The sequence below is a fragment of the Gopherus evgoodei genome, chromosome 3 (assembly GCF_007399415.2).
Source record: "Gopherus evgoodei ecotype Sinaloan lineage chromosome 3, rGopEvg1_v1.p, whole genome shotgun sequence".
NCBI classification, from domain to species: domain Eukaryota; kingdom Metazoa; phylum Chordata; order Testudines; family Testudinidae; genus Gopherus; species Gopherus evgoodei.
Window position 1 is genome coordinate 113,322,615 of NC_044324.1, and position 15,678 is coordinate 113,338,292.

The following is a 15,678-nucleotide window of genomic DNA, read 5'->3' on the forward strand; positions in this document are numbered from 1 at the left end:
CTGTTCTCTTCTATTATCCCTGGAGCAGACTTCTATGGAGAGTCTTACCTTGTAGCCAGATGCACTGCGATCCAGAAACTCACTCACAGTTTTAATTGGCTGAAAAGTGTGTTCCATTCCTCAGGTCTTTGAATCTAAACTTTCTAAAACAAAGTAGGCTCAGTAGCTTCTCATTTGCTATTCCCAAGGCTTTATTTTATTGGAAGGCCTATTCCACTGATGCTAGCTACGTATGGAATTCACATCAAATACTAAATAAATTCCTAGTGATCTGCACCATATCACAGTAAATAAATACCAAATAATTAACAAACACAGGACACTACAGGATTTTGTTGTAAAACTCATTAGGATTCATAGTCTATTTGCTATCCTGGAGGGCTCAAGTAAACAGTAGATAGGTGGTGAAGGTAATAATAGCAGGCAGCTTTAAAATCTCTCCAGGGAAACCAAAAAAGGGGAGATAACGAGGGCAGATAATGAAGAGTAGATCCTAGAGTGGAGCTGCAAGAGAGGCTTGCATCATTAAAGCATTACTGAGCCTGTATGCAAGCTGATTATATCCCACACCGTCTTATAACCCAGTTACAAATAATGGGCCAGATCTTCTGAGGATGTATATCAGCATCGCTCCGCTGACTTCATCTTCCACATTGACATCTGTCCCAATAATTAAGAACTCATGTGCAATTCCAGGAGACTGATAGTCTCTCACTGTCTTTGCAGTTTCACCAAAGGGAAAGTCACAAGTCTCTTACTCAGGTTGTGAAATGTGACAATTTTTAGCCATATTTTCTCAGATCAAGATGTTTAGACATCCTCATGTCAAGTTTCACAGGTGAATAATTGTGGTTCCTATTCTGAAGCACCTTAAAGGAGTCTGATTTTCAGAGAGTGGGTGCTCAATGCTTTCTGAAAACGACATCCCCTTTAAGAGGTCTCAGGTATTGACTAAGACTAAGGCACCCCAAATCACTACTCACATCAATTCAATGGATACTCAAGAGGTTGTAACTTCCAATATAAGCAGTGGGGGCAAACACCATAAGTAGTTTTAACATGGAGCTTGATAAATTTATGAATGGGATTATATGATGAAGTTGCTTGCAATAGAAAAGACTGGACTCAGTGACTCAGGTGGTCCAGCCCAATGTTTCTAACTTGGCAATCCATGGCCAATTTTCAAGCTTTAGCTGCCTATAGATGAATGCTTATAAATACCAGCAACTGATGAGCTATAGGTAAATGAGAAGGAGTGTGGTGGGATCCCTAGGGTGCAGGGTGGGATTATACGACCCTTGTGTCCCCTTAACTCTCCAGCCTGGGCTGTCTCTTATAATGCTTTGCTAATGACAAGCAGCAAACCCCTACAGGTGCTGTCCACACTCAGCACGACTGCATGTGGAGCCCCACACCCAGTTAGATTGCATGAGTGCTCCCAGAGCCACTCATGAATCACACAGAGGAAGGCATGAGCCAAATTCCTCTCGCTCCCAGCACTGTACCTCAGGAATATGCCATCTTGCACTGCTCAAAACAAGCAGTGGAAGTTTATTAATTGGTTCACCACTTCATCAATGGAAAGCGGATATACATCAGCCTTTGTAAACCTGAGCAAATTTACCAAACACTTCAGGCAAACTCACTGGTAAAGATAAACAGTAAAACAAGTGTATCGACTACAAAAGATAGGCAAAAAGTCTGAGTGGTTACCAAAAGAAAAGAAAATATAACCACACAGTCTAAACTCTCAACCCTATTAGGCTGGCAACATCTAGATTAACCAGCTTTTCTCAGACCACTGGATGTTGCAGTTCATAGTACACAGATTTCACCCTTGAAACCTGGGCCAATCTCCTCTCTTGGAGCCTTCAATCTTTTGAGCATTCTTGTTGCTTGCAGCATAGATGGGGGCAGAAGAAATTGCCAAGCATGTGGCCACTGTGTTCTGTTTTATACCCTTAGCCCATGTGCTTGGAGAACAGAAGTCCAGGCATGTCAGGTGGGCATTGCTCAGTCCCCAGGCAAAGTTGAGCAATTCCTCTGGTGTGGCCTCATGCAGATGAGTCATTGAATTGTAGCTCCCTTGCTGGACAATGGCTGTTGATGGTTGTTTAAGACACGCCCAGGCATTGGTTATTCTCCTTGCTGTTGTGTCTGGAGAGCTAATATTTGGCTGATTTCCCAATTTACAGCATATTTTACTGACAACTATACAACACAAACTCATAACTTCATATGCATGAATGATATACATATTTAGATAGAACAGTGACTTCCAGCAGATTATAACCTTCCACCGATACCTTACATGGTATACTTTTTATGCAAGATCACAATTATATATAAATGAGGAATATGGGGGTTACAGGGTGCTCCCCGGAAGTATAGAGTGTCACAAGGAGATCCTGTGCAATCTCTATTTTTAAAATCAAAGATTTTTCATTGTGGATTAACTCCCCAACCCCCCAAAATAATACACAACCAAGCATGCTGCAGTATAAAGAGAAAACTCGTCAATCCATTTCTTCAGCAGCAGAGAAATAATTATTCTTCTTCGAGTGATTGCTCACATCCATTCCAGTTAGGTGTGCGCGCCGCGCGTGCACGTTCGTCGGAAACTTTTTACCCTAGCAACTCCAGTGGGCCGGCAGGTCGCCCCCTGGAGTGGCGCCGCCATGGCGCCCAATATATATCCCTGCCGGCCCGCCCGCTCCTCAGTTCCTTCTTACCGCCGTGTCGGTCGTTGGAACTGTGGAGCGCGGCATAGCTGTCCTCCACGTCCCTAGCTCTCCTAGTTTCTATCGCTTGTTTATCGCTTATCTCTAGTTCTATAGATAGTTGTTAATTAGTATTGTTAAGTAGATAGTTTAGTAAATAGCTGTTAAGTAGTTCCTGGCCGGGGGGCTTAGCCCTTCCCGGCACCGGGCGCCAGGCTCATGCCTGTTTCGCCAGGCTTCAAGCAGTGTGCGGCCTGCAAGAAGCCCATGCCTACCAGCGATCCCCACGAAGCGTGCCTGAAGTGCCTCGGGGAATCGCACAGATCTGACAAGTGCCGCATCTGTAAGGCTTTTAAGCCGAGGACAAAAAAGGAGAGGGATCAGAGGCTCCGAACTCTCCTAATGGAGGCGGCACTTGACCCGTCGACTTCGCAGACCGTGGTTTCGGCACCGGCACCGGATCGCTCCGGCACCGAGAAGACTCCTCGGCACCGACCTTCTCCGGCACCGGAATCAGAGCCTAGGCCGTCGAAGTCTAATACTCCGGCCAGGCAGACCCGGCTTGAACGCCCGGCCTCGACATCGGCCGCGGCGCCGCCGGCACCGTCAGCACCGTTGACTCCGGGCCCGGCGGGTCTGTTGAGTCCGGTGCCGCCGAGCTCCCCCATGAGATCTGGGGTTGAGATAATGGTCCCATCCACACCGGAGACCTTCGCCTCGGCTCGGGACCTTATTGCCCTGACGGAGCCTACTCGGCTGCCACCCCCGGTTCCTCCGGTGCGGGTCACGTCCAGAGGCAAGCCCATGATGTCGGCACCGCCCACGGACAGTCGTTCGCCATCCAGGCCCCGACGTCTTGGGCGCTCCAGATCCCGACGCCGCTCGCAGTCCCGGCACCGCTCCCCTCAGCGGTACCGGTCGCACTCGCGGCACCGGTCGGCATCGAGACGGTCGCGGTCAGGCTCCACGCGACACCAGCACCGCGACTCCAGGAGCAGGTCCCGACGCTACTCGCCGCACCGGTCGACCTCCCGGCACCGAGCTGGTGGCAGGTCCCGGTCGACCTCCCGGCACCGAGCTGGTGGCAGGTCCCGGTCCCGGTCGATCTCCCGGCACCGAGCTGGTAGTAGGTCCCGGTCCCGAAGCAGCGCCCGGCACCGTGACAGATCCCGGTCCCGAAGCAGCGCCCGGCATCGTGACAGATCCCGGTCCCGAAGCAGCGCCCGGCACCGTGACAGATCCCGGTCCCGAAGCAGCGCCCGGCACCGTGACAGATCCCGGTCCCGATCCCGGCACCGTTATGACTCCCGGCACCGGTCCCCGGCACCGAGACGATCCTCCGTGCCGGCCCGCGCAGACCCGTACCATCCAGGGTCGGCCCCGCCGTGGCCCTCCAGGCAGCCGTCCGTGTCCTCCCAGACGGACAGCGGCTATGCGCTGGGCACCGACCGGCAGGCGGCGCTGTTTGCTGATCCGCCGCTGCAGGACCAAGGCCCCCCACAGTGGGGATTCTGGACACCCTGGGCGTACCATCAGGCCCAGGGCCCCCAGCAGCTCCCTGCTAGGCCGGCGACTGCGGAGCGTAGGGCCCCTGAAGCCTCTTTGTCTCGCCCCCCTCCCTCCCCGGAAGGGGACGAAGGGTCCAAACAGCAGGACTCCGCTGCGGCTCCGGAGACAGAGGCGAGGGCTGAGGAAGACCCTCAGTTGGACACTATTGTGCCTGGGGTCTCATCATCCTCCTCCCCGGATGAGGCGGTGGCGGGTACCTCCTCCAACAGTCCCCCCCCGCTGGATCTCAGGGCGCACCAGGACCTCCTCAGGCGATTGGCTCAAAACCTGAGTCTGCAGGCAGAGGAGGTCTCGGAGATAGAGGACCCAATTGTCACCATCCTCTCTTCCGATGCTCCCACCAGGGTCGCCCTGCCGTTTATACGGACCATTCAGGCCAATGCCAATACTATCTGGCAGTCCCCGGCCTCCATCCCTCCGACAGCGAAAGGAGTCGAGAGGAAGTACATGGCCCCTTCTAAGGGGTACGAATATTTACATGTTCACCCGACTCCCGGTTCACTGGTAGTGCAATCGGTGAACGATAGGGAGCGTCACGGCCAGGAGGCTCCGGCCCCCAAATCCAGAGAAGCCAGGCGGATGGACCTCCTTGGCCGTAAGGTGTATTCGGCTGGGGCGCTGCAGCTCAGGGTCTCTAACCAACAGGCCCTGCTGAGCAGATACGCCTTTAACTCCTGGGTGGCAGTGGACAAATTTAAGGAGCTGCTGCCACAGGATGCTCGCCAAGAGTTCACGGCCATCTTGGACGAAGGCAAGAAGGTCGCGCGCACGGCCTTGCAAGCCTCCTTGGACGCTGCGGACTCGGCTGCCCGTACCCTCGCGTCAGGAGTTACGATGCGTCGCATCTCCTGGCTGCAGGTTTCCGGCCTTCCGCCAGAGCTCCAGCACACGATACAGGACCTTCCTTTCGAAGGCCAGGGCCTGTTTTCCGATAAGACAGACCCCAGACTTAAGAGTTTAAAGGACAACCGGGTCATTGCGCGGTCCCTCGGGATGCACACCCCCGTGACACAGCGTAGACCCTTTAGGCCGCAACAACAGCAGCACCGTCGGCCGTTTTCCCAGTTCCGCCAGCGGCAGGACCCTTACAGGCGCCGCGGCAGGAACGGGAGGCGCAGGCAGTCGGGGAACCAAGGGGGGCAGAACCAAGGCTCCTCAAAACCCCCGCCTGGTCCTAAGCCTTCATTTTGAAGGTGCGCTCGAGGGCGCAGTAACAGTTTCCCCTACGGATCCTTCCCCTCCGTTTTCCAACCGCCTTTCGTTTTTCCTCCCGGCGTGGTCCCAAATAACATCGGACCGCTGGGTCTTGAGCGTGGTGCAGACGGGGTACCGCCTGCAGTTTGTTTCGTTCCCTCCTTCCCGCCCTCCTTCCTCGTCCCTCTTCAGGGACCCCTCTCACGAGCAATTCCTTCGGCAGGAGGTGCAGACGCTCCTCAGCAAAGGAGCTATAGAGGCGGTTCCCGAAAACGAGAAAGGCAAGGGGTTTTATTCCCGCTATTTTCTGATCCCCAAGGCCAAGGGGGGCCTCAGGCCTATCCTCGACCTGCGAGAACTCAACAAATACCTCGTGAAGTTGAAGTTCCGCATGGTATCCCTGGGGACCATCATTCCATCCCTGGATCCGGGAGACTGGTACGCCGCCCTCGACATGCAGGACGCGTATTTCCACGTTGCCATTTGGCCACGCCACAGACGCTTCCTCCGCTTCGTTGTGGGGGCTCGTCATTATCAATTTGCGGTCCTCCCGTTTGGCCTGTCCACGGCCCCGAGGGTGTTTACAAAATGCATGGCAGTTGTCGTGGCGCATCTTCGGCGCAACCGTGTCCACGTGTTCCCTTATCTGGACGACTGGTTGATTCGGGGCACGTCGGAACAGCAGGTGTACAGCCATGTCCGCGTGATCACCGGCATGTTTGCGAGTCTGGGCCTCTTGATAAACACAGACAAGTCCACCCTGAGGCCCACTCAGAAGGTGGAATTTATCGGGGCCGTCCTGGACGCCACTGTGGGCAGGGCCTCGCTGCCTCGGCAGCGGTTCCAGACCATGGCGGCGATCGTTCAACGCTTGCGGTCAGCCCCGTTGACGTCAGTGAGGACATGTCTAACCCTGTTAGGCCACATGGCGGCGTGCACCTTTGTGACCGACTACGCTCGGCTCCGCATGAGGCCTCTCCAGCTGTGGCTTATCAGTCATTACAGACCAAGGCAACCGCTAGACATGTTAATCACAGTCCCCCAGAAGGTCTTAGATTCCCTCGGCTGGTGGGGGGACCAGTCCGTATTGTGTGCGGGTCTTCCCTTTCACCCGTCTCAGCCCTCGGTATCCCTGACAACGGATGCCTCAGATCTAGGCTGGGGGGCCCACCTAGGGACCCTGCGGACGCAGGGCCTATGGTCCCAGGAGGAGGTGGGGCTACATATCAACATGAGGGAGTTGAGAGCGGTCCGCCTTGCTTGCCAAACGTTTTGTCATCAGCTTCAGGGTCGTTGTGTAGCCGTGTTCACGGACAACACGACGACCATGTATTATATCAACAAGCAGGGCGGCACCAGGTCCTCCTCCCTGTGCCTCGAGGCGATACGACTCTGGGACTTTTGCGTAGCCCACTCCATTCACCTCAAGGCTTCCTTCCTTCCCGGAGTACGGAACACGCTGGCGGATCGATTGAGCAGATCCTTCCTGTCACACGAGTGGTCCCTTCGACCGGACGTCGCTCTCTCCATTTTCCGGAGGTGGGGTTATCCCCGGGTGGACCTCTTTGCGTCCAAGGGGAACAGGAAGTGCCAAGCGTTCTGCTCCTTTCAGGGCAGGGAGCCGGGGTCGATAGCGGATGCCTTCCTCATCCAGTGGTCGACCCACCTGTACTATGCGTTTCCTCCGTTCCCTCTGGTTCACAAGGTCCTCCTGAAGGTGCGCAGAGACAGGGCTCGTGTTATCATGGTGGCCCCGGCATGGCCCAGACAGCACTGGTACACCATGCTGCTAGACTTGGCCGTAGCCGACCCAGTTCCCCTGCCCCTTCATCCGGACCTGATTACCCAGGACCACGGGTCCCTCTGTCACCCAGACCTGCAGTCGCTGCACCTAGCGGCGTGGCTCCTGCGTGGCTAACTGGTTCCGAGCTGCGCTGCTCCACGCCTGTGAGAGAGGTGCTCTTGAGCAGCAGGAAACCATCCACAAGAGCCGCATATTCGGCAAAATGGAAACGCTTCTCCTGTTGGTGCGTAGAGAGAAATCTCCGCCCTATGGAAGTTTCGGTATCCGAAATCTTAGATTATGTTTGGTCCCTCAAAGAACATGGTCTGGCCTTATCGTCGTTGCGAGTCCATCTGGCAGCTATCTCCACCTTTCACCCGGGTGCGGACGGTCGCTCCGTTTTTTCTCACCCGACGGTGTCGAGATTCCTTAAGGGGCTGGAACGGTTATTCCCTAACGTCCGTCCCCCTGCTCCAACCTGGGATCTTAACCTGGTGTTGTCCCGGCTCATGGGGCCCCCCTTTGAGCCGTTAGCTACTTGCTCCCTGCTTTACCTCTCTTGGAAGGCTGCCTTTCTAGTAGCTATCACCTCAGCTAGACGGGTGTCGGAACTCCGAGCCCTTGTGGTGGACCCCCCATACACGGTCTTCCACAAAGACAAGGTGCAGCTTAGACCACACCCTGCCTTTCTACCCAAGGTGGTCTCAGCCTTCCACGTCAACCAAGAGATTTTCCTCCCGGTTTTTTTCCCAAAACCTCACTCCTCAGGCAGGGAGCAGCAGCTCCACTCGCTGGATGTCCGTAGAGCTCTCGCGTTCTACATAGAGAGGACCAAACCCTTCCGCAAATCCCCCCAGCTTTTCGTGGCGGTAGCGGACCGTATGAAAGGGCTTCCTATCTCCTCCCAGAGGTTATCCTCGTGGGTTACGTCCTGTATCAGGACCTGTTATGACTTGGCCCATGTCCCTACGGGCCGTGTGACTGCGCATTCTACCAGGGCGCAGGCGTCGTCGCTGGCTTTCCTGGCCCGTGTGCCCATCCAGGAAATCTGTCGGGCAGCGACCTGGTCATCGGTCCACACCTTTGCTTCCCACTACGCCCTGGTCCAGCAGTCGAGAGAGGATGCGGCCTTCGGAACTGCAGTGCTCCATGCCGCGACTTCTCACTCCGACCCCACCGCCTAGGTATGGCTTGGGAGTCACCTAACTGGAATGGATGTGAGCAATCACTCGAAGAAGAAAAGACGGTTACTCACCTTTGTAACTGTTGTTCTTCGAGATGTGTTGCTCACATCCATTCCACACCCGCCCTCCTTCCCCACTGTCGGAGTCGCCGGCAAGAAGGAACTGAGGAGCGGGCGGGCCGGCAGGGATATATATTGGGCGCCATGGCGGCGCCACTCCAGGGGGCGACCTGCCGGCCCACTGGAGTTGCTAGGGTAAAAAGTTTCCGACGAACGTGCACGCGCGGCGCGCACACCTAACTGGAATGGATGTGAGCAACACATCTCGAAGAACAACAGTTACAAAGGTGAGTAACCGTCTTTTCTTCAGACTTCTGCTGCTTCAACTTAAGAAAGGCTTCCCTTCAGTCTCCTGCTCCAAACCTAAAGGAGTCTTCCCATAGTTCATGGCGTTGATCGTAAGTCCTTCTCCAACATCTAAAACCTGACTTAAAATCACCTGCTTCTAGATAGCAGTGAACAAAGGCATCCTGTGACCTCTTCCAGCAAAATACATTTTTTCAGATGTTAAGTACCAAGTGTGCACCCAGATTGGGATGCTCAGTATCCTTTGCTACACAGGTTATCTTCACTGGTACAGTGGAATGCAGGGCTTTCCCTGTGAAAATGTCCCAAAGCTTTGCATATGGCAGTATATAGATTTTCTTCACATGTCTATCAACCATTTTAATTGTTAGTTTTCATTGCTTCTGTTCAGGATTCAATTGTGAAATTTAGATAAGCCCTAGTTACTTTCAATAGATAACTCAAGCAAGACAAAAGACTTTTGGGCAAGCTCTTGTCTAAATACAGACATAGCATGCTTTTTCTCTTTTGTAGTTGGCATACAATATTAAATGCTACAAAGTTCATTCAAATAATATTAAGGTTAAGACAAAACCCCAAGACAGCCAGAATAATTTTCTGAGTTAATGTAGCCCAAACCCTCTTGATTCAGCCTCATTCTTCCTAGGCAGCATGTGCACTGCCTGTATGCTGATTCACTTGCACAGAAGACTAGTGCATCTTAGATATCCCAGATGAGTCTAGGGGGACAAAGGACTCGTGGGGTTGATAGCTGTAAGACTGAGTGGATTCTGGAGACTTTCACTGCTAGACCACAAATTCAAATCCAGCTCACTGCAGCAGTGACTCATATTTTGTTTATCAGCTGATTCAGTAGTTTATGTAAAATGAGGTGGTTTTCCAAATCCTGGTCCCAGGGACAACTGACCACAGTACAGCAAGCACCACCACAAAGGCCACCAGTTGGTTGTCTGGCTGGAAGCCTCAAAAGAGAGGGAAGTACTGAATGGGTTTGACACCAGACTATCCTCTCACATTTAATGATGGTGTTTCTAAGGGAGGGAAGTGGGGGAGTGTGAGGTAAAAAGTTTTGAAGTAAATTGGTAGTGCAGTGTGGGGACACATACTGCTGCCTGTGCTTTATCTGTTCCATAGCTAAAGGAAAGTCAGACAGCACAGCAAGCATTAAAGTCACTTAAAGAAAAAAAGAGAGAGAATGATAATGTTATATTTGTAACATTACAAAATAGAGAGAGAGGCCTTATCCAAACCCCCAAAGAATTATTTTTACTTTATTAGATGTGTGGTTTCTGATTTAAATTTATTGGTTGGCCCAATGTCTAGAATATGCTGAGCAAAAACTCTGGATGCGAGTATCCTGAAACTATTCCTCTCTCACAAAAAATCTGGATCCCTATACAAATTGTGTGGCCCAGGCCACTCTTTTGCCAAAGATTATGAGGCTAATCCCAACTCCTTTCCTGAACCAATGTGCTCTTTCTATTCAATGAATATTGGAGCCCTTGGATACCTCCCCAATCACTTTAGATCTAAAGTGTAAAGTTTCTTGACATTCGTCGTCTTGTGGCCTGATCCAAAGTAACTGAAGTTAATGGGAAGACATCCATTGGCTTCAGGACTCTTTGGGTCAGTCCCTTGATTCCAACACTATGTTTACACTGGACAGCATAAAAATCAGTCAGTGAATTTCATGGGAGCTTGACTGAATAAGGTCTGTGTGTGTGTGTTTAAAAAAAAACAAAAAACAAGGATATCAACTTTTGACATATAAAGTGAGAGAGTGTAGTTGATATTATAATGAATTCCACCAGAGAAATTTAAATGCATTAGTCCTTTACCTTTGTCTTCTTTATGACCATAAGTTATCTTAGAATATAAAAATGAAAATAGAAATCAAGATCCTATTCTACCACCATTGGTAATTGCTATAAGAATAAAGAGAATTTTCACTCACTATAGCTGGTGTGCTCAAACCACTGCCTATCATGCCAACCAGTATTGTCTCACTGTTTCCTTGTTCCCCCATCTGTTTTGTATTCCCCTGTTGTGTTTGTATTTGATTAGATTGCAAGCTTTCTGGGGCAGAGAGAGTCTTTTTGTTCTGTGTTTGTACAGCACCTAACACAACAGAGCCCTGGTCCATGACAGGATCTCCTTGGTGCCATCACAATTCAAACAACAGTCCAGAAACAAATAGAAGAAAAGGATGAATGTTGTCCTGACTTGTCTCTTTGGGATTCTGGAAGATCTTCCCTCCCAAGTGTGCTCTTTAACTCCCTCTTAGAAGGCTCTGCGTTGGGCTGAAGGCAACTTTCTACCTTCAGTGCCCTCTCAAGTTCACCAATACCATGTGACAATTGGAGGGGTCACTCACGAGATACATGAGACAATTCCTTCCTAGGTACTTTGCAGCACTACCTGTTGTCTGAGAGCTGGTTGTCTTCTGCAGCACTGCCAGTCCTCTGAAAACTTTTCACATTAACAGCTAATCAAGCAACTGTTCCAAAATGCTAATTTTTCAGTCCCAAATATATTAATAAAGATAAAAATCTTATCATGGATGTTCTGTGACTTTCCAAGACCTCAGTGACTTTTTCTACTTTGGCTCCATGCTGTCACCATGGGGACCCTGCAGCTCCCAGATGCTGCCATGGGGGAGGGGAAGGGTGTTAGCCCCCTCCTCCACCACTCGTTATTTTTAGTAAAAGTCACAGACAATTCACGGAAGCGATGACCTGTTTATTGCCTGTGACCTGACTGACTTTTTCTAAAGTCACCAGAACAAAATAGTAACCTTAATTATTAAATCCCATGTCTGTAATATTGTAAAAGAAACTTCTGGTCATGAAAGTTATTTTTAGATCCCTTTGACACTTCTTTTGGAGTGTTTCTAAATAAAAATAAAATTGCTAAAGTGAGTTTTGCTTTAAGTTTTCATGAGCAAAGTCTTTAGATGTCTAGAATTTGCAGCGGAACCAAGTGCTCACGTTGTGACTTTTTAACCCTAGGTTCTCTCTGAGAATTGCAAGGAAAGATGAATGTATGTGATCACAAGTGTTCGGACAGATTGTGTGAATAGAAGATGTGTAACATCTTGAGTATTTCCATGATTTTCCTGGATTAAAAAAAATGGCAACTTCAGAATCACGTAATTGTGCAGTTATTGTCCAAGGACACTGAGCCTCACCCTGTGAAGTACTGATACCCCACTTGGAAGTTGAGGGCACTCAGCACTCTGCAGGAGCAGGCCCACCAGTAGGTAGCAGCCATTTTAAAACCACTGGGTTGTAGCTTCCTGCTATCGATGTCATCAGTGAAACTACCATTGACTTGAAATAGCAGCAGAATCGAGTGATTTGTCTTAGGTCAGTACTGCTCTAATGCCTCTCAGACTGCTAGTTTAAAAACAAATACTTAACACTACCTGTATTAAAAGGTATTCATTAAGGATTCAAAGTCACCATCACCCTTCCTCCTCACAGTCAGCCACATTGAGGCTAGCTGCTTCCATAGCATGCCCACATCAGGCTAAAAGCACTTAGCAGCAGCATGAGGAAAGCTTGCAGGTTAAATATAACTTGTTGCCTTTGTTTCCCAATGTCAGATTCATCCCTGGCTGTTGTATGCTCTTACAAATTTTTAGGGTAGTGTATTTGGGAGACATGCTTTGTTCTTCTGGGGTTATTTTATTTTGTTATAAATAGAGTAGATGCACAAACAGTTTGAAAGCTGTTTGTCTCAACACTAACATAAAGGAACTTTCTGCTAGGGTTCAAAGGAGCCAGGGTGCACAGAACAGCTGCTCTGACTCCAGGGTAGCTTTGCAGCAGAAATCCTTGTAAATGCTTCATTCATTAATAATCAGCATTTAATTGGTATCACTGGAAATTCAAAACTACAGACAACTCTTTCTGGGGGGGGAAAGACTGTTTTAGGCAGGTTTACTGAGGACTGCTCACAGAACTTTTAGAATGCTGCTTTGTCAACTGAGCGATCATACTCCCCTCCCCCGATGGCATAGAGGTAACTCCAGTTACTTCAATGTGTCCTGCAGCCTGTGGAGCAAGAAGAGGGACAAAGACATGGATACAGGCACTATAAGAGTGGGTCGACTGTTCAAAGAAGCCACTGAAACCAATGGAAAAGCTCCGACTGACTTCTGGGGGCTTGGAGCTCTTAGTAACCTGTAATGAGAAAAGGGGACTTAAACCTTCATAAGATGTTTGGTGTGTCCACCCCAAATAAAAAATTTGCACTAAAAAGCACATCCCATTTGAAGGCCATATATTTGGTCTTCAGAAGTACCTTTACATGCTAGGGATAAAAATAGTTTCCCTTGGCAGGGACTATTTAGCAGTATCCAGAGAGCAGGGTGCACCCCAGCAGATGCAACACACGCATCCCACCCCTCCCTTCAAGTTGAACATTGACAACACAGAAGGAGGAGCGTACCCCTGGCTCCATACACTTTGAAAAGACTCCAGTACTCAGGCCATGGCTGGGCTGGTTGAGGTTTAAAAGAAACCAGACATCAGGAACTAGCTGATAGTCTCTCTTTCTGGTTCAAGCTGGAGAAGAGGAATGACGATTAGTTTGCACATCCCTTCAGGAGCTTAAGAATTAAATTTCCTCTTACATTGGGGCGGGGAGAAGAGGGACTCTAATCTGTCCTCCCAGCTTTGCTGTGCTGTAGCTACACCACTTGTTCATCAAGTTAACCCTCAAACAAGGAAACTTACACCTCAATTCAATGAGGTAAGCACATGCCAAATTTTAGACATGCAAATAGCCCTATTAACTCCAATAGACTACTTGTGTGTTAAAAATTAGGCACATGCTTTGTTGAATGGGGGCCTTAACTAATCTTCTTTCTGCTCTGGGGAAGGACTGGCAAGACCAAATGGTACCCCAAGAAAAGAAGATATGGAGGATTCATTAAATTTTTGCATATCCTAGTCACCATATTCTCCCACTCATGCACAACGTACAAAAGAAGGTAATCCCAGTGCAAAGGAATTAACATTTAGAGGGGAACATCACCCTGGGACAGAAAGGTACGGCGTGCCCAGGCTATATCTTCAAGAGGTCTACTCTCAGGATCCCTTAAAAAAAGATGGAAACAGGTTTGGAACTGCCCTGTGATAATTTCTATATGTTGGCCTGGTTACTGGAGGTGTATTATACGAATATATTGGATTAATTCAATAGAGGGTTGTTTGGGAACGCAGGAAGGAAGGAAAAGAATGGCTCAAGATAGCCACTCCTCAGCATACACTTGAGAGTTGTTAGCAGACAGTACTAGAATGATTAGCTTTGATGATTTTGCCTGATCTCCTGCTGCTGAGCCTATAGGACTGGTTTTAACCAGAAGGGTCAAAGCCCAGAAACACAGATGAACTATAACAGGGTTTAAAAGAGACCCTTTTCCAGGCAGGGGAGATAGTTGTTTGGGAAAACCAGTCCCCACTGAGATTTGGGAATATGTGAAGAAGTTAGGCCTGCCTACTTTCCCATCAGCCATTATATAGTCTACATGCATGTAGATGTTTGTTTTTAAATCCTTCTCATTCTAATCCTTTGTTCCTACTGCAAAGCAAACAACACCTTGGTTTAGAAGGGCTGTCCGGTCACAGACTCCTGAAGGGAAGAACTTCCAGTACCTAAACTCAGCCAAACCTGCAGGCGAAACAGAACAGTTGATATGTAAGGTACTGTAGCCTATGCCCTGGTCTAAGAGTGGGAAAATTATGAATTCCATCCCAGGATAGATAAAGGCCAGGGGACGACACTTGAGGAGATGCATGCAGATACCAGGAAGGAGACAGAGATGCAGTTAGCCCTGTAACTATGACAATGAAATTTAAAGGGGAGGAGAGGGTGAGAAATGGCTAGGTCCACTGAGAGCTCTTCTTACCTAGAAAACTGTTACTCAGAGGGATCACTTTTCCAAATGGGTTGTTGTGAGACTTCCCATAGACAAGAAGTTCCCACAGTCTGAAGAACTTATTACCCATTAAGGGAACCAATAAATTAATAAATCAATCTGTTTCTATGAGACAGTCAGTCAGTCAAAGAGTTGAAGGCCAGAAAGGATCACTGGATTATCTAGTTTGACCTCCTGTGGCTCACAGGCCACCAAAACCATCCAGCATCCACACACTAAACCCTGCCACCTGGGATCAACTTGCAGCAGCATCCCTGACACACAGAATCCTTACATTGACAGGAGCAGTGTACAGAACCTAGGGGTTGCCAACTTTCTGATTCCAGGAAACCAAACACCCTAGACCCACCTCTGTCCTACCCCTTCCCTGAAGCCCTGACCCTTCTCTGAGGCCACAGCCCCACTCACTCCATCCCCTCTCCTACCGTCATTTGTTCATTTTCATCAGGGTGGGGCAGGGGGTTGGGGTGCAGGAGGGGGGGGGGCTCTGGGAGGGGGATCAGGGCTGGGGCACGGGGGTTGGAGTGCGGGAGGGGGTGTAGGCTCTTGGAGGGAGTTTGGGTGCAGGAGTAGGGTCAGGATGCAGGCTCCAGGCAGCGCTTACCTTGGGTGGCTCCCGGAATGCTGGTATGTCTGGCTCTTAGGTGGAAGTGTGGCCAGGCGGTTCTGTATGCTGCCAATGTCCACAGGTGCTGCCCCCACAGCACCCATTGACCACCGTTTCCAGCCAATGGAAGCTGCTGAGCTGGTTCTTGGGGTGGGAGCAGTGCATGGAGCATCCCTGGCCACCCCTGTGTGTAGGGGCTGCAGATCACATGCTGGACATTTCTGGGAGCTGCGCAAAGCTAGGGCAGGCAGGGAGCCTGCATTAGCCCCTCCGCTTCACCGACTGGACTTTTAACAGCCATCAGGATTCCTT